General features: G+C 40.2%; 1 long non-coding RNA gene across 2 annotated transcripts in view; it reads left to right on the top strand.

The window, feature by feature from the left end:
- Positions 1 to 23,050, top strand: part of LOC306660366 — a 28,453-nt gene that overhangs the window by 2,627 nt on the left and 2,776 nt on the right. The window contains exons 1-3 of one of the 2 annotated variants that reach the window (XR_013763603.1): positions 37 to 1,104; positions 7,235 to 7,284; positions 8,761 to 8,860. This is a non-coding gene — a long non-coding RNA (uncharacterized lncRNA). Of the gene's footprint in view, positions 1 to 36; positions 1,105 to 7,234; positions 7,285 to 8,760; positions 8,861 to 23,050 lie in introns of those variants that run through there. The other variant, XR_013763602.1, reaches the window with a different exon arrangement.

The following is a 23,050-nucleotide window of genomic DNA, read 5'->3' as shown; positions in this document are numbered from 1 at the left end:
CGGGGGTGTGTTCGCGCGGGCCCTTCCCTCCGCCCCGGCCGCCGGCGCGCCTTGCCTGGAGGCGCCCCCTCCATTGACGTCAGTCCCCTAGGCCAGCGCGGTTTTGCTGGCGCGAGAGCCGGGCGGGGCTGCATTCCTGCCCCCGGGTGCGGCAGCTGCTGGCCCAGAAGGGTACACGTGACGGATGCCCCTTTTCCTGGGCCGAGGCCAGCGCGCGCGGCGCCGAGTTCCTGGATGCTGTGGCCTCTGCAGATTCTTTATACTCGGCAGCTCCTAAAACTCACCTCCCGCCTCCCAGCCCACCTGTGTTCTGGCTCCAGCTTTGAGGTAGAGGAGAGGCAGCCCGTGCAGCAGTCAGAATGGTCTTCAAAACCAGCGTCTTGTGGGGCTTGACTGTTGAATCAACCATGAGACTTTGGGCCAGTTACCTAAACAAGACAGTACTTAAAAGTTTGTATTTGTTCTACAACGTTCATTAGTGACCAACCCTGTTAGAATTCCTTGACAGGAAGTAACAGAACTATATAGCCTTGAGGTGTTTACAGCCTAGTAGGGGAGGCAAACACTGAAACAACCTAAAGCATTTAATCCGTGATTAAATTGTGATCAATATTATGTTGTAGGAAGCATAACCGAGGTACCTAAGTTCCCTCTGGGAGGCCCTGGAAGGCAGAAGAAGTAACATTCAAGGGAGATATGAAGGAGTTGAAATTGTTAGAATGACAAGGAATGGGTCTGGGAAGAGTGTTTAAGGAAGAGGCAAGGGCACATGCTAGGGCCAGGACATAACCTTTACTGGGGAGAAATGAAAAGAGGCCTGAAGTATGAAACAAGGCCTGGGTTAATACCAGTAAGGCAATTCCCCATCCGGTGGGAAGCAGGGGGCAGAGGCAGGCAGTGAAGAAGTTTGCATTTGATCCTCAGAAGTTCAAACAGGAAATAGCATGATATGTACTATTGAATAAGTACTATGTGCAAATGCACTTTACAAATATTAACTCATTTTATCCGGGTGACAAATTTGTGTTTTTAGAAGGTCACTGCAGTTACAGCTTGGAATTTGGAGAGGGCAGGAATGGATGCAGAATACCCATTAGGCTCCTGGTAAATACTTGTTTTCTTCCTTGGATGATAAGGGGTTGTTTGTTTATTTGTCCAGAAATGGTCAGGAAGGATGCCTGGGTATAGACAGCAGGGACTCCCTGACTTCTTTTTCACATCAAAGCTGACCTCATAAATTTAATCTCTTCTGTAAAAGTTCCAAGCTGGGAGAGTAAGAGGCACCACATTGAAATTAGTGGGTTCCCTTTTGCAAGGTAAGGGAATGTTTCGGAGCTGTTCTTCCTCATCCCATGTTCTACAGAACCGCTCTCCATCCCTCTGCACAAAAGCAGTAACACCAAATGTTATGCTCTAGCTAAAAAGATTTTAACAGTGATCGCTCTGTTTTCCTTAAGCCCTGGGAAAATGGCAACAATAACAAAGAAATCATCAATGTTCATCTCCAATGGAAAGTATTGCTTCAAAGTCATTTAGCCAACTGCCTGCCTAAGGAGGGGCTGTGCATGCTCTTAAACCAAAAAGCCAAGCACCTGAGCCAGGGGCTCATCTAGCTCACTCTAGGCAATAGGAGAGCCAAACTTAGCATATCAGTGTTTGGAAAATCTAGGAATTCTGTGAGCTATGAGCCAGATGACCATACCTAGGTAGGAATCAGGAACTTGTGGTTTCTGGGTCAGATGTGACTAAGGCTGGGTGGAGAATATCTGGTGTCTCCAAACATTTTTGCAGCCATGTGACTGGACTTACCACACAATGGAACCATTTCCATTGTTACAGCTTTATGATTCAATATTTTTGTTCAGAACATGGGGCACTTCCACAGTTGAGTGGGCCACAGGAAGCCTGACCAGGAGTGGGGTCATCTGGCACCTATATGATAGTGCTGGAGACAAAAACCACCAATAAACAGGGCCCTATTTTTATTTTAATTTTTTTGGAGTACAACTTTTCATTTCTCTGGTTGTACAATGTAGGGTCACACCATTTGTGTAATCATACATATACATAAGGTAATGATGTTTGTCTCATTCCACCACCTTTCCTTCCCCTATCCCCTACCCCCACTCATTTTCCTCTACACAATCCAACATTCCTCCATCCCTCCTCCCACCCCCTATTATGTATCAGTATCCACATTCAGGGCCCTATTATTAGAAGGTTGACTCTGGGGAATATTACAATATTACCTGGTGTAATTCAGGCCAAGATCTGGTTTTACCCAGAACCCAGATTAAGATGAGTAAGGAATTCTACTCAGGCACAATATCTAAGAGGGTACCAAAAAACTCTTAATAAGATAAATAACATCTGAATGCAGTATTTTTAAACTATTTTTTTGGTTGTTGATGGACCTTTATTTTATTCATTTATTTATATGCAGTGCTGAGTATCAAACCCAGTGCCTCACACGTGGTAGGCAAGCATTCCACCCCTGAGCCACAACCCCAGCCCTGAATGCTGAGTTTAAAACTCAAAATTAATGCAAAATATCAATGATGAACAAAATATTGAAATTTAAAATAAAGATAGGCTATTGTTTTTTTTTTTATAACTCTGCATTATTTTGTAATGGGAACAGTCATTTCCTATCAGCCCACAGGTCCCAGGCAGACTGCCACTGCAGTGGCTTTATGAGGATTGACAAGAGCATGTGAACAGATTGAGCAACATGGGACTTTAAATGAAGTCATGTTTTATGGTTGCAGTGTTTTTATCTATTTTTTTTCCATTTGGTTCAAAATACGGAAGGATATTTGGATAAGCACATATTTTTCCTTTTGTTTCAGACTCCAATATGGTTCAATTCAGAACTGTTTTTTTTTTTTGGTACTGGGGATTGGTACTCGACCACTGATCCAAATCCTCAGCTCTATTTTGTATTTTATTTAGAGACATGATCTCACTGAGTTGCTTAGTGCCTTGCTTTTGCTGAGGCTGGCCTCAAACTTGTGATCCTCCTGCTTCAGCCTCCTGAGCCTCTGGGATTACAGGCGTGTGCCACCATGCCTGGCTTCAGAACTGTTTTGTTTTTTTTTAAATTTATTTTGATTGTAAATAAATGGGATACATGTTGTTTCTGTTTGTACATGGAGTAACAGCATACCATTTGCATATTCATAAATTTACATAGAGTAATGATGTTTGATTCATTCCATTATTTTTTCCTTCCCCCCCACCCCTCCCACCTCTCTTTTCCCTCTATACAGTCCCTCCTTCCTCCATTCTTGTCCCACTCCCACCCCCCATTAAGTGTCATCATCTGATTATCAGTGAGATCATTCCTCTTTTGGATTTTTGAGATTGGCTTATCTCACTTAACATGATATTCTCCAATTTCATCCATTTGCCTGCAAATGCCATAATTTTATTATCCTTTATAGCTGAATAATATTCCATTGTATATATATATACCACAGTTTCTTTATCCATTCATCAATTGAAGGAAATCTAGGTTGGTTCCATAGTCGGCTATTGTGAACTGAGCCGCTATGAACATTGATGTGGCTGTATCTCTGTAGTGTGCTGATTTTAAGTCCTTTGGGTATAGGCCGAGGAGTGGGATAGCTGGGTCAAATGGTAGGTCCATTCCAAGTTTTCTAAGGAATCTCCACACTGCTTTCCAGAGTGGTTGCACTGATTTGCAGTCCCACCAGCAATGTATGAGTGTACCTTTTTCCCCACATCCTCTCCAACACCTATTGTTGCTTGTGTTCTTGATAATCGCCATTCTAATTGGGGTCAGATGGAATCTTAGTGTAGTTTTGATTTGCATTTCTTTTATTACTAAAGATGTTGAACATTTTTTCATATATCTGTTGATTGCTTGTACATCTTCTTCTGTGAAGTGTCTGTTCATTTCCTTAGCCCATTTGTTGATTGGGTTATTTGAATTCTTGGTGTAGAGTTTTTTGAGTTCTTTATATATTCTGGAAATTAGTGCTCTATCTGAAGTATGAGAGGCAAAGATATTCTCCCACTCTGTAGGCTCTCTCTTCGCATTGCTAATAGTTTCCTTTGCTGAGAGAAAGCTATTTAGTTTGAATCTATCCCAGTTATTGATACTTGCTTTTATTTCTTGTGCTATGGGAGTTCTGTTAAGGAAGTCTGATCCTAAGCCAACAAGGTGAAGATTTGGACCTACTTTTTCTTCTATAAGATGCAGGGTCTCTGGTCTGATTTCAAGGTCCTTGATCCATTGTGAGTTGAGTTTTGTGCAGGGTGAGAGATAGGGGTTTAGTTTCATTCTGTTGCATATGGATTTCCAGTTTTCCCAGCACCATTTGTTGAAGAGACTATCTTTTCTCCATTGCATATTTTTGGCACCTTTGTCTAGTTTGAGAAAATTGTATTTATTTGGGTTTGTGTCCATGTCCTCTATTCTGTATCATTGATCTACCTGTCTATTTTGGTGCCAATACCATGCCGTTTTTGTTACTATTGCTTTGTAGTGTAGTTGAAGATCTGGTATTGCAATACCCCCTGCTTCATTCTTCCTGCTAAGGATTGCTTTAGCTATTCTGGGTTTCTTATTCTTCCAGATGAATCTCATGATTGCTTGCTCTATTTCTGTGAGGTACGTCATTGGGATTTTAATTGGAATTGCATTGAATTTGTATAGCACTTTTGGTAGTATGGCCATTTTGACAATATTAATTCTGCCTATCCAAGAACATGGGAGATCTTTCCATCTTCTAAGGTCTTCCTTAATTTCTTTCTTCAGTGTTTTGTAGTTTTCATTGTAGAGATCTTTTACCTCTTTGGTTAGATTGATACCCAAGTATTTTATTTTTTTTGAGGCTATTGCAAATAGAGTTGTTTTCCTCATTTCCCTTTCAGCTGTTTCATCGCTTGCGAATAAAAATGCTATAGATTTATGCGTGTTGATTTTATAGCCTGCTATTTTGCTGAATTCATTGATGAGGTCTAGAAGTTTTCTGGAGGAGGTTTTTGGATCCTCTAAATATAGAATCATGTCATCCACAAATAGTGACAGCTTAAGTTCCTCTTTTCCTATTCGTATCCCTTTAATTTCTTTAGTCTGCCTAATTGCTCTGGCTAGGGTATCGAGGACAATGTTGAATAGAAGTGGTGAAAGAGGACATCCCTGTCTTGTTCCCGTTTTTAAAGGGAATGGTGTCAGTTTTTCTCCATTAAGAATGATGTTGGCCATGGGCTTAGCATAAAAAGCCTTTACAATGTTCAGGTATGTTCCTACTATCCCTATTTTTTCTAGTGTTTTCAGCATGAAGCGGTGTTGTATATTGTCAAATGCTTTTTCTGCGTCAATTGAAATAACCATATGATTCTTATCCTTAAGTCTATTGACATGATGGATTACGCTTATTGATTTATGAATGTTAAACCATCCTTGCATTCCAGGAATGAACCCCACTTGATTGTGGTGCACAATTTTCTTAATATGTTTTTGGATACGGTTTGCCAATATTTTGTTAAGGATCTTAGCCAGAACTGTTTTTAAACTCAAAGGAAATAAAGTTCAAAAAAAGGAGTTATGTGTATTCAACCTTAAGCTAGCCACTTAAACTTTCTGCCTTTCAACTTCTCATCTTTAAAATGGGAATAATCATGCCTACAGACATAGCTCAGTAGTAGAGTGTATGCTTAGCATGAACAAGGCCCTGGATTAAATACCCAGCATTGCAAAATATAGATAAATAAAATGGGAATAGTCATATCTACCTCTCAGTGTTGTTGTGAGAGCAAAGTAAGTTATTATAGGCTGACTGCTTCAACTGATACTGGATAAAAAATACTAGAAAAAAATTGTGTCTGTATTGAACATGTACAGACTTTTTCTTGTTACTATTCCCTAAAAAGTATAGTATAACATAATTTACATAGCATTAGACATTTTAAATAGTATAGAGATGATTTAAAGTATATAGGAAGCTTGGTTTGGTGGCCCATACCTGTAATCCCAGTGACTCAGGAGGTTGAGGCAGGAGGATCACAAGTTTGAGGTCAACCTCAGCAACTAAGTGAGGACATAAGCAACTTAGCAAGACTCTGTCTCAGAATAAAAAATAAAAAGGTCTGGAGATGTGGCTCAATGGTTAAGTGCCTCTGGGTTCAATCTCCAGTACCAATAAATTAATATATAAATAAATATAAAGTATACAGGAGGATATATGTAGGTTCTATGCCAATACTATGTGTGTTAGGCAGCTTTTCATCACTGTGACTAAATCACATGACAAGAACAACTTAGAGGAGAAAAAGTTCATTTTGGCTCAGTCTATGATTGGCCAATTCCATGGCTCTGGGCCCAAGATGAGGCAGAATGTCATGGTGGAAGGTCATGGTGAAGAAAAGCTGCTCACTTCATGGTAGCCAGGCAGCAGACACAGAGGCACCAGGGACAAATTACAAACTCCAAAGGCATGTCCCCAGTAATCCTCCTCCATCCATGCTCCTCCTAGCTACAGTTACTACCCAATAATCCATTCACATTATTAACCCATCAAATGGATTAATTCACTGATAAGGCTACAGCTAATAATCTAATCACTTCAGCTCCTTTGTTAATACAGGAGATTTGGGGGGATGCCTCATGTCCAAACTACAACACTATGCCATTTTATATAAGGGATTTGAGCAGCCACAGATTTTGGTATTCAGGGGTGGAGCTTTCTAGAATCTGTCTACCTGTGGATGCTGGGAGACTGCTATACCTTGCTACACTAAGCACTAGATTCTTTCCCTTTCTCTATCCTCCAGGAACTGTTCACACAGTTGGACAAGTCTGGTCCCCTGGTGACTAAGACTCGTTCATCTTTCTTTCTCTTTCTCTCTCTTTCTCTCTCTCTTTCTCTCTTTCTCTCTTTTCCTTCCTTCCTTCCTTCCTTCCCTCCCTCCCTCCTTTCTTTCTTTCTTCCCCCCCCCCTCTCTCTTTCTTTCTTTCTTTCTTTCCCAGGTGATACTAGAGATGAAACCCAGGGGTGCTTAACTACTGAGCCACATCCCCAATTTTTTTAAACATTTATTTAGTGACAGGGTCTTACTGAATTGCTTAGGGCCTCACTAAATTGCTCAGGCTGACTTTGAACTCCCACTCCTCCTTTCTCAGCCTCCAGAGTCACTGGGATGATAGGTGTGTGCCACTGCACCTGGCTTCACATGGGTTTCTTTTTTGTCATATGTCCTATTCTAGAGACAGCAGAGAGAACTTTCACACTCAACTGACAAGCAACAGTACAAATGGTGAGTCAACTTTGTTTTTCTTGATAAATGATTATGGTCATTCTAAGCTCTTTTTAAAAGCATCCTTCTTCACAAGGCAATTTGGATGACAGCCCTTTTGTCTGAAAGTACAACCTGGACAAGCCAAAAATAACAAAGCCTTACAAACAAATGGTACATTATATATATATGCCATTCTATTGAGCATTGTGGCACAAACCTATAATCCCAGTGACATGAGAGGCTGAGGCAGGAGAACCTCAAAATTGAGGCCAGCCTGAGCAACTTAATGAGATCCAGTCTCAAAATAAAAAATAAAAATAAAAGAGCTGGGGATGTAGCTCAGGGGTAGAGCACCTCTGGTTTCAACCCCCAGTACCACAAACACAAAACAAAAATACCATTCATATAGATTAGAATTGAAGGTGATATTATATTAATATGCTTGGGCTGCTGTAACAAAATGCCAAAGACCAAGCTGCCTGGACAAGAGAAATTTATTTTTTCACAGTTTTGGAGGCTGGAAAATCCAAGATCAAGATGCTAAGGAAGGGGGCTGGAGTTGTAGCTCAGTGGTAGAGCGCTTGCCTAGAGTGTATGAGGCACTGGGTTCAATCCCCAGCACTACATAAAAATAAATAAAGTAAAGGCATTGTGTCCACATACAACTGAAAAAAAAAAAAAAAAAAAAAAAGATGCTAGGAAGGTAGGTCCTGGTGGTACATGCACGTAATCCCAGCAACTCTGGAGGCTGAGCAGGAGGGTTGCAAGTTCAAGGCCAGTATCAGCAATTTAATGCTGATAAACTCAGCAACTTAGCAAGACCCTGTCTCAAATTTTAAAAAATTATAAGGGCCGGGATGTAGCTTAGTGTCAGAACACTTGGCCTAATATGCACAAGGGTCTGGGTTCAATCCTTCATACTGCCAAAAAAAAAAAAAGAAAGAAAGAAAGAAAGAAAAAGCCAGGCAATTCCATTTCTGGTAAGGGGTTCTGTTCCTGGCTTACAAATGGCTTTCTTATCATGTGGAGGAGACAGTGGAAGAGGGGGCTGAACTCATCCTCCTGATAACTGAATAACTAAGCCTCTCGGATGATATGGACAGGATTGCATCTGTGAGGGCAAAAGCTATCATGGCCTCATCACCTCTTATTAGACTTCACCTGCCAACACTGCTGCCTTGGGGGTGAAGTTCCCAGCACAGGAACTTTAGGGAGAACATTTAAACCCTGACAACTTACAAAGTATCAAAACAACACCTGTGTTGTACACCTTAAATAAATATTATTTTTGTTAGTTAGGCTTCGATAAATCTGGAGAAAAGAAACAAATAATAAGCAAATTGCCACCTAGAAGACAGAGAACATATATATCATTAGGATACCTGTGAATGTAAGAAACAGAAGTCCCAGAATCCTCAGTCAAGATCTGGGCAGGAAACATTTCCTAATTCATTTCTCTCCCTCTTATTTCTTGTGGTGGTTTTTCTTCATCAGGTCCAGTTGAAAGCCAGAGAGGAAGGGAATCCCCTGATGTTGAAACGGGTCACCCTCTAAGGCAAGAGCAGAATGGAAAATTTGGAGAATGGATCAGATGGTAAGTAGAAGGTGTTTCACCAACTGAACTGGCTTACACAAGCAAAAGTTTGTTTTCTTACAAGAGGTCCAGAGGCAGGAGGATTCTGGAATGACTTATTCAGCAGGGCAGTGGTATCATTCTTTGTTCTACTCAACACCGTGGCAATATTTCTCCTAATGAACCCATCCTGGTTGTAGCAGTTTTATAAACAAAATTCAACCAGTACTGTATTTCTTTCCATAGATCAGAGATTTACATTTTATCTATATATTTATAGACAGGGTCTCACCGTGTTTCCCAGGATGGCCTTGAACTCATGGCCCTGCAGCCTTAGTTTTCCAGGTTGCTGAGATTACAGATATGCTACCAAGCCTGGGTAACTTTTTTTTTTTTTTTTTTTTTAGGCAGTGCTGGGACTTGTGCTTGCAAGGCAAGCACTCTACCAACTAAGCTATATCTCCAATCAAGTAACTTTTTTTTTTTTAACAGAGTGGTTTTTAGAGCACAATACAATTAAACAAAAAGTATAGTGAATTCCCATATACCCCATTGTTATGGTCTAGATATGTGGTGTCCGCCAATAGCTCATGTGTGAGACAATGCAAGAATGTTGAGGTGAAATGATTATATTATGAAAGCTGTAACCTAAAGAGTGAATAAATCCACTTGAATGGATTTATTGGATAGTAACTGTAGGCCAGCCAGGTGTAGCTGGAGGAAATAGGTACTGGAGATGTGCCTTTGAGATTTATATTTTGTGAGCACAGCGCTCTCTCTCTCTCTCTCTCTCTCTCTCTCGCTCTCGCTCTCGCTCTCGCTCTTGCTCTCGCTCTTGCTCTCCTCTTCCTGGATATCATGAACTGAGCAACTTTCTTCCACCATGCCCTTCTGCCATGATGATCTGCCTTACCTTGGGCCCAGAGATGTGGAGTTGGCTGATCATGGTCTGAACCTCTGAAACTGTGAACGAAAATAAACTTCTCCTCCCCTGAGTTGTTCTGGTTGGGTATATTGATCACAGTGACACAAAGGTGACTAAAACTGAAATTGATACCAAGAAATGGAGTCATTACTATGACTAATTTGACTATGTGGTTTGAAAGCATTTGAGACTGGTTTGTGGGAGGAGTTTGGAAAAGTTGGATATGCAGGTTGGAGAAACCTTAGAAGTTGTCAGCAGAGTTTAGTGGGCAGTTCTGGTGGGAGGTCAGAAGACCAGAGTTCTGATAGGACAGCAGACAGTATATAATGGGCACATGAGGTTTGAGAGGGAAAGGAGAACTCTACTGTAAATTGGACTAGAGGTCATTTGTGTTGCATTCTGACAAAGAAGTTGTCTACTTTTTACCCATGTCCTGAGACTTTTGGAGGTTGAATTTAAAGGTGATGGATTAATTGAGAAAATTTCAAGGCAACACAGCATTCAGGCAGTAGTATGGCTATTGCTGGTAGTTTTAGCCAGTTTACTATGATCATCAGTAGTGGAAAGCAGAACAGAAAGATTTGAAAAACTTGCAATTTGGCTAGAAAGGTGTGTTTATTGAAAAGATTACAGCTACTATAGAAATGCTAAGTACTTTACACAGAAACAGTAAGAAAGGTGGCTTGAGGGTATCTCAGGAATTGGCAAAAATAAAAATTCTTTTGAGAAGAGACCATGAGGGCACCTGTTTGCACAGGGGGTCATAGGAAGTTTTTTTTTTCACAATTTTCAGCCACCCAGGCACTCTGAGGTCACTGTAGCCATGGTCCCAGGAGACCTGGGTACTACTTGCAATGGTATCAGACCTTGTTGTTATTCACATAGGAATGCAGGATGCTGGAGGTAGGGAGTCATGGAGGCTTCTATTAAGATTTTAAAGGGAAGTCTGGGAGATCAGGCAAAGTGTGGCAGGATCAGAATCCATGCAGAGGGTGATATAGGAAGATGTGAGAAGAAAGTCAAAGATGCATAGAGAACCCTGAGATTAAGAGATGCTAGTAACATGGAACATCTGCTGAGGAAAGCTCAGGAATCAAACAGAGAAAAGCCAAGAAAGACCATGTTGGCTGCATCTAGGAAGGTCACAGGGACAGAGCTAAATGAGCCCTGTGGAGAGAACATTATGATACCATGTTCCCCAGATGCTAGACATGAAGTGACAGGACTTTTTGTCCTGCTGGATTTTGGTCTTGTTTTGGTCCAATTCCTTCTACCTATGCTCCTGTTGCTCCTTTTGGAATAGAAATGTTTACTCTGTAACATCATATATTGTATATATGTAACTAGTTTGTTGTTGTTGTTGTTTTTGGTACTAGGAATTGAAACCAGGGGCACTCAACCAGGGAGCCACTTCCCCAACCCTTTTTTGCATTTTGTTTAGAGATAGGTCTCATTGAGTTGCTTAGGGCCTTGCTAAGTTGTCAAGGCTGGCTTTGAACTTACCATCCACCTGCCTCAGCCTCCCAAACCACTGGGATTACAGGCTTGTGCCACCGCACCTGGCGCTGTAACTTGTAATCTTTACAGGGCTCATAGCTAAAAGTTTGTCTTGAATCCTAGATGAGACTTTGGACTTGGACTTTTGGGAAATGCTGGAACTATTGAGATTATGGGGACCTTGAAAATATACTAAATGTATTTTGCATTGACATAGACTTGAGATTCTGGGAACCAGGGACAGAATGTTATGGTTTGGGTATGTGGTGTCCCCCAAAAGCTCATGTGTGAGAAAATGCAAGAATATTCAGTATTGAAATAAATGCATTATGAGAGCTGTAACCTAATCAGTGTATTAATCCACTTGAATGGATTTACTGGATGGCAACTATAGGCCAGCTAGGTGTGGCTAGAGGAAGTAGGTACTGGGAACATGCCTTTGGAATTTATATTTTGTCTCTGGTGAGCAGAACTCTTTCTCTCTCACTCACTCTCTGTCTGATTCCTGGATGCTGTGAACTGAACAGCTTTCCTCCACCATGCCCTTTTGTCATGATATTCTGCCTTGTCTTAGGCCTAAGTTCTGAAGTTGGCCAACTTTGGACTGAACCTCTGAAACTATGAGAGATACAGAAAGGGGCTGGGATCTCAATAGCCCATCAAAGACATGCCCCCAGTGATCTAACTTCCTTCTACTTGGCCCCACTCACCAAAGGTGGTTGGATTATGAGGGTTCTGACTTCATCAGTGCATTGATTCATTGAAGGATTCATAACTTAATGGGCTATTGGAGGTGGTAGAAACTTCAGGAGATGGAGCACAGTTTGAGGAAGTAGCTCACTGGGGCTGTCATGAGATGAGCCTCTTTGCTCCACCACGTGCTCCACACCATGATATTCTGTCTCACCACAGCCCAGAAACAATGGATTCAGGTGATCATAGACTGAAACCTCTGAAACCATGTATCAAAATAAATATTTTCTCCTCTGAGTTGACTTTATTAGGTATTTTTGTCACACAATGATAAGCTGGGTAATAACATGTCCTTTTTCGGAGTGTCACGTATTTAGAATCACATAAAACATAGCTTTTTCAGTTTAGCTTCTTTCACTAAGTAATAATATGCATTTAGAATTCTTCCATGTCTTGTTGTGACTTGATAGCTAATTTCTTTATAGCACTGAATAATATTGTATGGGTCTATCAATTTCTAGACCCATTTATCCAGTCAAGGTCAATCAAGGACATCTTTGTTTCTTCCAAGTTTTTGTATGAAAGAAGCCAAAAGTTGGGGCTGGGGTTGCAGTTCAGGGATAGAGCACTTGCTTAGCACGTGTGAGGCACTGGGTTCGAGCCTCAGCACCACATAAAAATTAATTAATTAATTAAAGGTTAAAAAAAGCAAAAAGTTGCTCTAAACATCATTTGTCAGGTGTTTTTGTGACCATAAGTTTTCAATCATTTAAATAACTACAAAGCACAATTGTTGGAGTATTGTATAGTAACAGTATGTTTATTTTATAAGAAAATGCAAAACTGTCTTCTGAAACGACAATACAATTTTGCTTCCCTATTAGCAATGAATGAGAGTTCCTGTTGCTCTGTATCCTTGCAATTTGATGTTGTCAATGTTTTGGATTTTTCCCATCCTAATGGGTATAGAGTGGTATCACACCATTGCTTTAATTTGTAATTCTCTGATGACATAAAATATTGAGCATCTTTTCATATGCTTTATTTGCCATATGCATATCTTTGGGTTATTAATTGGGTTTCTTGTTTACTTATTGTTGAGTTTCTCTTTCTTTTCTTGGACCCAGGGATACTTAACCACTGAGCAACATCTCCAACCCTTTTTATTTTTTATTTTGAGACAGGGTCTCACTAAGTTGCTTAGGGTCTTGCTAAGTTGCTGAGGCTGGCTTTGAACTTGTGAGTCTCCTGCTCCAGCCTCCTGAGCTGCTGGGATTACAGGCATGCACCACCATGCCCAGCAAGAGTGCTTTATGTATTTAAAAAATACTTTTTGTAGTTGTAGATGGACAATATGCCTTTATTTTATTTATTTATTTTTATGTGGTGCTGAGGATAGAACCCCGTGCCTCACACTGCTAGGCGGGTGCTTTGCCACTGAGCCTCAACCCCTGACCCCTTTATGTATTTTGGATAACAGTGTTTTATCTTTTGTAACTCTTACTTCCCAGTCTATGACTTGTATTATCATTCTATTAACAGTGTCCATGAGTCAGTTTTAAGCAATAAGGACATACTTTCCCCAAAGTGCCCATTAAATTTATCCTCACATTTCATTGGCTAAAACTACCCACCATTGAAAAAGGGGAGTCAAAGTGCCATGATTATCTGAAACAAATCATGTACATTGTATCTGATACCTGAACAAGCTTGCTTCTAATTGAAGGAGGGTGTGACCTGTAGGTAAGCAATCCCTATTTGCCGTAGACACTGAGTATCACTGGACCTGCTGGATCATAAGGCTTCAGTTGAACAGTGGCTTACACTGTAGTCTGAACTTATTGCAGAGCCTTCTCTTGATTTGGAGCTGATTCAAAATTGGCAATCTTTTAAAAATTTTTTTTCTGTAGTTGTCAATGGATCTTTATTTCACTTATTTATATGTCATGCTGAGAATCAAACCCAGTGTGTTGTACTTGCAAGGCAAGTGCTCTACCACTGAGCTATAATCCCAGCCCCAAAACTGACAGTCTTGGCAGAACATGAGATGTAGGTCTTTTTCACCATTTAAGGCATATCTGGGTATGGTTCAAATCAATAGAATGCCCCAGAACTTCACCTCAATTTTTGTGAGGGTTATCTCCTACTTTCTAGATCATGTAAGTTTTACTAAGGCCTCTAAAGTACTTGCTATTTCCTGATTATCTAACCAACTCAGCATAATACTGTAATAGACCAGTGTGACGTTTTGTGGAAGGTCAAGATGATAAAGCTCTATATATGACAGCAGGCAGAAGAATTGATGGCATCGACAACTTCTTTCTCCAGCCTCCCAGATCTTATTCAATGGGCCCTGTGAGCAAGGTGACTTATCATGGCAGGGATGGAGGCCACCCATGGGTTTAACTTCTGGAATTTCCCTTACTAAAACTGACCACTACTGCTGAGTAGCTAATCTGCCAACAGCAGAGATCCACACAAGGCTCTATATGGCACTATTCACCAAGGAGACCAGTAAGCCACCTGTGGTAAATTTATTTCATTGCACCTCTGTTCCAAGAAGGGAAAGATCTGTCCTTCTTACAGTAGGGCACATGTTCTGAATATGGACTTGCCTTCCTTGCCCATGATGCTTCTGCTAGGGCCACCATCCATGGACTCACACATGCGTTAGCCACCTTCACCAGATTGTTTATAGCAATACTTCTGATCAAAGAACTCCTTTCATAGCAATGGGCTTACAGTCATGCAATTAATATCTTACCATGTACTCCATCACCTAAAAGCAGCCAGGCTAACTGAAAGGTGGAATGGCTCACTGAAGACTCAGTTGCAATGCTGTTTGAGAGACAAGACCCTGAAAGGATGGGGTCTTGTCTTATAAGATTGCAGTATATGCTGGACATAGTGGTACAGACCTGTAATCCCAGTGATTCTGGAGAGTGAGGCAGGTGCATTGCAAGTTCAAGTTCAGCCTGTACAATTTAATGAGACCATCTCAAAACAAACAAACAAACAATATATATATATATATATATATATATATATATATATATATATATATATGGGGATATATATAGTTCAGTGGTAGAACACCCTGAGCTCAATTCCTAGTACTGCCAAAAAAAAAAAAAAAAAAAAAAAAAAAGAGTATACACTTTGTATCATTATTTGGTGCTGTTCCCCCAAATGGATCAGGAAATCAAGGGTAGAAGTAGAAGTAGCTCTATTAGAAGTAGCTCTATTTCCTTTTGTTTGTTTTTATTTGCTTGCTACTGGGGATTGAATCCAGGGCCTCACCCATGTTAGACAAGCATTGAGCTACATCCCCAGCCCTTTTAAAAATTTTATTTTGAGACAGGGTGTTGCTAAGTTGCCCAGGCCAGCCTCAATCTTATAATCCTCCTGCTTCCACCTCCAGAGTGACTGGCATTACAGGTATATACCACCATACCCACTTTTGCTTTCTATTGTATCCAATAACATACTGGCAAAATGTTTTATCCCCGCCCAAATAACCTTGAGTCCTGAAGGTTTTGTTAGGTAGGAGTTTAGGAAGTCAAGATGGCAGAAGGTACAAGAAGAAGGCTGGGGTACCAGAGGGAAGTTTAGTCATCATGCCCCAATTTACCTTAGGTCCCATTACCATGACAACTCCCGCCACAGAGGGTTTAGCTTATGGAAAAAGGTTCCATATTTTAACTAGGTATCATAAAGTGACCAGTGGAATAAATGAGGCAGGGTCTTCAATCAGGTCTGTAGAGGGAAGGTGTTTTAGTCAGCTTTTTCACTGCTGTGACTAAAAGATTTGACCAGAACAATTTTAGGGTAGGAAAGGTTTATTTTGTAGCTCACAGTTTCACGGTTTCACGGTTTCACAGTCTCAATCCACAGACAGCAGGCTCCATTCCTCAGGGCTCCAGGTGAGGCAGAACATCACAGAGGAGTGTGGCAGAGGGAAGCAGTTCACTTGGTGATCAAGAAGCAAACTCCACTCTCCAGATACAAAATATATACCCCATAGCCACGCCCCCAGTGAACCACTTCCTCCAGCCACACCCCACCTCCCTCCAGTTACCACTCAGTTAGTCCCATCAGGGATAATTCACTGTTTAGGTTAAGGCTTTCATTGCCCAATCATTTCTTCTCTGAACCTTCTTGCAATGTCACACGCATGAGCTTTTGGGGGACACCTCACATCCAAACCATAACAGAGGGGAACACCTCACTCGTAGCTCAACATATAAGACAAGAACCTGCTGACATTCTCTTGTTCCCCCTTCCCCCCACTCCTTGCCCCTCTCCCCTTCTGTCCCTGTCTTCCTTCCTCTGCTTCACAGAGTATTTTCTCCTGTAATGAATCTATTCTTTGTCACTTCTGCATGTTTCCTCAGTTCTTTGTTTGGGTAACCCAGAACCTGGACTCCAACTGAGTATCCCACTGGCAACAGTTTGAAAGTTCTGTTTTGCAAAGTAGGGTATTAAGTTGTCACCAGAGGGGTTCAAGGAGGTCCTGGAGAGGGGATTCCCAACTCAGGACAATGGGGTCCTTGTTAAATGTCACAAAATAATTCCAAGAAGCACAAGAATATATTTATTCAGGAAAGTAAGGAGTACACATTCAAGGAAGAATGTGGGCTATCTTAAGAGTTAAACATGCTTTTGAGGTCTCAGACTCTTCTTTTAAGGGGTAAACTTTTGAGGGGTGGGAAGGTAGGTGGGGAAGACATCAGTCTGGTGATTCCAAGATGGTGTTTGGTCTGACTATTCTCAGGATCTTTGACATTGTCTCCATTTTCTGATCAATAGATAACATTTGGAATGTATCATACGTTATAGGTTTCTTAAAATATTGTATCTTTCTTTGTTTAATCTATTCTAAAAATGCATGTGTTAGTACATTGCACAGGGCAATTTTCACAAATGAATTTCCAGTAATTTTAAGACTGAAATGAAGATTTGTAGATTTCCTAGAAATTTGGGAGTGATGGACCCGAAATAAATACTGGCTGAGGGAGAAAAGGTGTGGAAAACTTAAGCACGAGGCTTTCAGGTTAAAGTTATAGTATTCTTGTCCTTCCATTTGTCCCTTTTTACCTATTAAAAAAAAAAATTATTTCATCTTACTTTCTAGGAGAGGATGTTTGAATTAGATGATATAAGTTGCATTGAATTGGAAAGTGGGACTGTTCATTTTGGAGGCCCATGCTGTTCAACCAACAAACAGAAAACACATTCTATTGGTTTAAGAGATCCAGATTATAAAGGGGAATTGAGTTGCTACTACATATTACCAAGAAAAAATTTCTGCAAACTTAGAAAGACATACACCTCTTTCTTCACAGTTTCTGTGGGTCAGGAGATTGGGCAGAACTTAGCTGAGTAGTTTGCTTGGGATCCCACAACGCTGCAAGAAAGGTGTTTGCCTCCCCAAAGTCCCCACCTCCTAACCCCACCACCTTGAGGTTAGGAAATCAATATGTGTGTAAAGATAGAAAGAGCCCGCACCTGTGTAAATACAAATATGAGGCTCTTCCCAAACTGCCCTCAACCCCTCATAAAAGCCGCAAAGAATTTTCGTCTCTTATCTTATCTGTAAAGGCCAGGTGACTGACCCAAAAGCAAACCTTGCTGGCACAAAAGCAAACTTAAAGATAATGATGACCCTCCTCTTGGAGGTCAGGGTGACCCAGAACTTAAAATGACATGCTTTGTATACAATTTTATATGTTAGCCAATCAAAAAGAGCACTGTAAAACTGCTTGCCTTTCATTATAAAAACCCTGCTAAACAAGGGCTGACCTCTTAGCGTCACCAGTTACCAAGTGCGCAGAGGACCAGGCTCGAGCTTGCCAATAAATGACTCTTTGTTGCTTGCATTGATCGTGGTCTCTGGTGGTCTTTGTGGGGTCTCGAGCCCCTGAGCACAACAATGTGAACTGAGCGGGGTACATTCAATCCTACCATAACCTTTTTTTTTTTTTCCTCTCTCTCTCTTTTTTGTTTTTGGTACTAGGGATCGAACTCAGGGCCTTGTGCTTGGGAGGCAAGCACTCTACCAGCTGAGCTATCTCCCCAGCCCTTTTCTCATTTTTGACATGTAAGTTGTTGGAAGTTAGTGTCATAATTTAGTCTTTTTTTTTTTTTTTAGTTTGTTTTTCTTTCTTTTAGTTCTAGGGATAGAAACCAGGGGTGCCCTACCACTGAGCTATATCCCTGGTTCTTTTTATTTTTTTTATTTTGAGACGGGGTCTTGCTAAATCGCTGAGGCTGACCTCAAACTTGAGATTCTCCTCCCTCAGCTTCCTAAGGATCTGGGATTATAGGTGTGCACATCACACCCAGCTATGATTTAGTCTTTAGGTACAAGTGTTCTGTGAGACGACAGACTTTGATAAAGGTTTTTCTTTTAATCTCCTCCCCTTCCCTTCTCTTTTCTTTTTTTGTGGTGCTGAGCATGCAACTCAGAGCCTCAGGCATGCTAGTCAAGTGCTCAATCACTGAGCTACACCCCCAGCCTGATAAGTATGTAATGTAGCCAGTGATACTGAAAGAATGAACATTTTTTTAAGCTGTTTTAAAGAGTGAACATTTTTAAGCTGTAAGCTGTTCTAAAGAATGAACATTTTTTTATCTCAACTCCCTAAGGTCTCCTGCCCATTGTCTTAACTCTCTGATGTCACCCTCCTGGTTATCTTAACTCCCTGAGGTCACCCTCCCAGTGATGGGAGCAAAAGCCCCTAAAAGCTGTTCCAGGAAATAGCCCCAAACAGAGGGTAAAAGAGTAAATTGGGCTAGATGACTAAATAGTGCTCAAACAGTAGGATTACCAGAAACTATTGACCAGAATCTACAGCCTGTTGTAAAACATTGTGAAACATGTTGTCAGCAAACCCAGACCCCCTTTGAAACTTCCTGGCAGCTTTGTCCCCCTTTTCCCTTTCATGTGTGACCCCTCCCGATGTGTGGTTTCTGCCTTTATAAACCTACAAGATTTTCTGCTAGGGACTCGACTCCTGGAGTTGGGTCCCAGCGCGCTGGAATAAACACCTCTTGCGGTTTGCATCAAGTGACGCCTCCTGCGGTTGATTGGGGTTGCCGTCCATCCATGGGACAGAGTTGGGGTTTCCTTTTTGGGGGCCTTACATTTGGGGGCTCGCCCGGGATAAGATGGCCCCCCCTCATCCGCGGAGTCGACCTTGGAGGTAAGAAGGGGTACCCCGAAGTTGTCTGTCTTTGTCTTGTGTTTTGTTAGTTGGTCTGGTTCTGTGAGCGCGCTTTCGGTTTCGGTGGCAGCCGTTCGGTGACTCGTGAGAGTGACCGAACAGTGGCCGGCAGACGTGCCTGGGGGGCCACAGGTTGCAGCCCTGGGGGACGCCCTAAGGGTGGAAGGAGAGCCAGGGACGCCTGGTAGTCTCCGTCGGTAAGGGCGCTGATGGGGTTCAATTGGTGGATCAGAGATTGGCGCCCGTCTGTATCTGGTTCTGTTGTGTGTTTGTGGTGGACAAGGTGGAGGAAGGGTTGGAACAACTGGGGGGTTCTCGGACCGGGCTACTCTCGGGTGGACCCCAAAGGTTCCTTCTCTGGACTCCCCCTCCCAACAGCCCTGAAGGATAACTTAGCAAAGTAGCTTCAGTCTCAAAAGTAATGAAAAATAAGGTCTCATAATTTTAACATCCAACCTGTCCTGATGAGGTGGCTAAAATGCCTTAGACACAGAGTTTCTGTTAAAACCTGTTAGATCCTTCCAGATCTCAGTCAAGGCTTACATTGAAATATAAATAAAAGAAGCCTAAAGGCTCAGTAGGAGACCGGTCTCAAACCCAGGGAAAGAAAAGGTAAAAAGAGTCTTTAAAACTCCAGCAAAGTAAATGCTATATTTTTATTATATGTTTTTTTGAGCTCATGATTTTTTGATCAGTTCTATTTTTTATTCAACTAGAGTTTTTGAACATCTGTTACACTACAATGGAGATTCACCTATAAAGTTACAAGGGCTTGATTTTGTGTTATTTGTATGTTGTGCTGTCTGATGTCATGTTTTGTCTGTATCAAAACTGAGCGCTCCTAAAATTAAAATTTTAAAAATGGATCCAGATACTTTTAATTCACGTAATTTAAAAAAGGTTCAAATTGGGTAAACTAATAAGAATAAAATGTCTTTGAAAATAACTTGCAAGTCTCTAGGTGGTCAAGCTAATAAAATATTGATGTTAATAAAATGTCTAATATCAATTGTTTCTAGGACTTTTCTTCAACAGGGAAGAGACAGCAAATACTGTTCAGGACACTTGTCTGATATCTTGGTTTTTTTTACAGAATAAGTGAATTAGAGTTAACATGTATGGGATTACTCTAATGTGTTTGTAGAGACATCTGATTAATTTACAAAGTTAAAATGCTAATTGTTAAATAACATCGAGTACTTTTAACTCATTAAATTCCATGGGGTATCATACTTAAACATTATTGGTGTTTTCATAGGTTGGTAAATAAAAGGGTTTAAACTTGCTTTGTGTCATCACTAAACTAAAAACAAGGTTACTAAGAGTTATGTCCTAACAAGTGCAATTCTATATACAAAGGGTCCCAAAAGTTTCAACTGTGTTTCAATTAGAGTACTATAAACAACAGAATATTTAATCTTATTAAAATAGAGTAATTTATCTAAATTCAGAAATTTCATAAGAGTTGTTTCAGAATGTGAACAAAAAGGGGTCAACGAATAGGAAAGAGAAAATAAAAGGTTCTGGGTATGGAAATATATTTAGTAAAAGGAAAAAGGAAATGTTTCTGGGTAAGAAAGTGCTTGTGTGATGAAATACATGAGGGTCTAAGTAAGAGCTAAGAAAGTCTGTGTAAGTAAAGGGCAAGTTTCAACAAGTTTGTGTGTAACTAAGTTGGTTATATGTATGTGAGACAGCTAAAACTATTGAAGGTTTTTCCTAAGGTGAAATACTAACGTTCTGATATAAACCAAAGTTTAATCTATATGGTAGAATGACATGGTAAAATGACAAGGATTTGAAACACTAATTTACTCTTAACTTTGTGTCTATTAAGTTTATTCTTTAGAACAATTAGTCTTAAAAATTGGGGTGTATACAATTATGGTTAAACAACTATTATAGAGTACTGTACTTTGTTACAGAGTATACATTTCTCTTTAAAAACTCAATTTGGTAAGATAAAAGTGTCAAGGTATTTGTGAAATGGTCACTAGTTGTATATTAAATGTGTTCATATTTTTCAGGACCACAAGTTTTTAAAGCAAGGAATTTATTAAGCTCTGCTATCCTCCAGATTAAACTTGTCTGTAATGGTAATCTTAAACTTATAAAGAGTAAATTTTATTGGGGATTTATTTCTATCATTTAATGTTCTATTATAGGACCTGCTATCAATAGGGTATGTGTAAAATTTGTTACTTTTTACACTGAGATAAAGAATTTCAAATGTAAATGTATTTCTAAACATTAGAGTCTGATTTGTTTAAAGGTTAATATTGTGAAATATGAAAGAAACATGAAAACATTTTGCCACTTAATCACACAAAAGGAAAGTTAAAAGCTCTCTCAGCCTTTCTTTGATTCATGTTTTAGATACTATGTTAAATTGTGTTAATTATAAAGTTTATATAAACTCAGGAAACAGTATATGTAAACTACTTAATGGTATTTAAGGAAAAGAAGCAAAGATCAACATCAGAATTAGAACACTTAAGATCTGTAAAGAGCCCTGCCTTACCTGAGATAAGGCTCTGCCTCCCACCTTACTGCATGTTAGAGTGACTCCAAAATAAGCCAGACTTCAGCTTATTTAATGTTATAGTCAAAAGATTGGTTCTTGTTGTAAAATTACTGTGATCTCAAATAGGGGATAGAATGTAGTTCTCAATCAAAATTCAAGATAGCTATTATACAAGCTGAATATATTTTTACTCTTGCTAATTTCATTTTGTAAAACTGCTACCTGTTAATGTTTTGCAGAAGTAGCTGCTCCAAGAACAAACAACCTAGGTAACTTGTGATAATAAGCCATCACCTATAGAATAGATAGTGGTAACTTCCAGTACTAATGCAGACTCCAGTTAGATAAAAGGGTAAATAACTGTAAAGTTATGGACATTAAAGTTAAAGCCCATTACTCTTAATTTATGACTGGTGAGACTGGCTTGCTGGATAATTAAGATCAAACTTAGAAATTGGAGTTAAATACAGAGGTCAAGAAAAGTCCATATTTGGGTCTTGCCCTCAACGTTAGCCTGAACCCAGGGAATAAGAGAACTTCTCTAAGGAGCGTTGCAACTCTGGGTCACACAACCTCCTGATCAAGGAGATTGTTGAGACTAGAGGATGAAAAATCATCCAGTGCATCTGCTGCAGAGGAGGGTCATGGAAAAGGGGAAATATCCCTTGATGTTTCTAAAGGAAGTCACCTCATCAAGAGACCCTGCCTAATCAAAGTCACTGGTGGAGCTAAGGAGCCGCTCTTAAGTTCTGTACGAGTGACCCCTGTGGGAACTCAGCTGACTCTTTAACAAGACAGGAACCAGGTCAATTTGACCAACTTGATCTTAGATACCCAGCAAAACAGTTAAAACCAAAATATAGCCATTCTTGGGCATTTAAAGGAAATAATAATTAAATGTAACTTAAGATGTACACTTGTATTAGCCCACTAGAATAAAGGCTGGAAGCTACAAATGAAAGAAAGATTCTTCAGCAAATGTGCCTGATAACTATCAAGAGAAACTGCCAGAGTCAGAAGTTTTTAGTCAGTTTAAGACCTTCCTAAGCTACACAGGTAGACTTAATCTATGTTTGTTAGTATGATTATCTATTCCTAAGTAACAGAAGTATAGAGATCTCTACTAAACACAGGTTATACCAATAAAGGGATATTTTACAAAATCAGATGACATTAAGTAGCTTAACTATATTTTCTGGGGACATCTATGACAATGTTAAAGTCCCCAAATAAAGGCCTTGTTCTCTCCAGCCTTTGCTAGGCCTAGTTATGGGAACAATTTCTCAGTTCTTCCACATTCTGGTGAGAGATTAACTTCTGTCATTTTCATGATACTCAGTGGCATG

This window comes from Sciurus vulgaris (genome assembly GCF_902686455.1).
Source record: "Sciurus vulgaris genome assembly, chromosome: 4".
Taxonomy (NCBI): Eukaryota; Metazoa; Chordata; class Mammalia; order Rodentia; family Sciuridae; genus Sciurus; species Sciurus vulgaris.
This window is presented reverse-complemented; position numbering and strand designations above follow the sequence as displayed.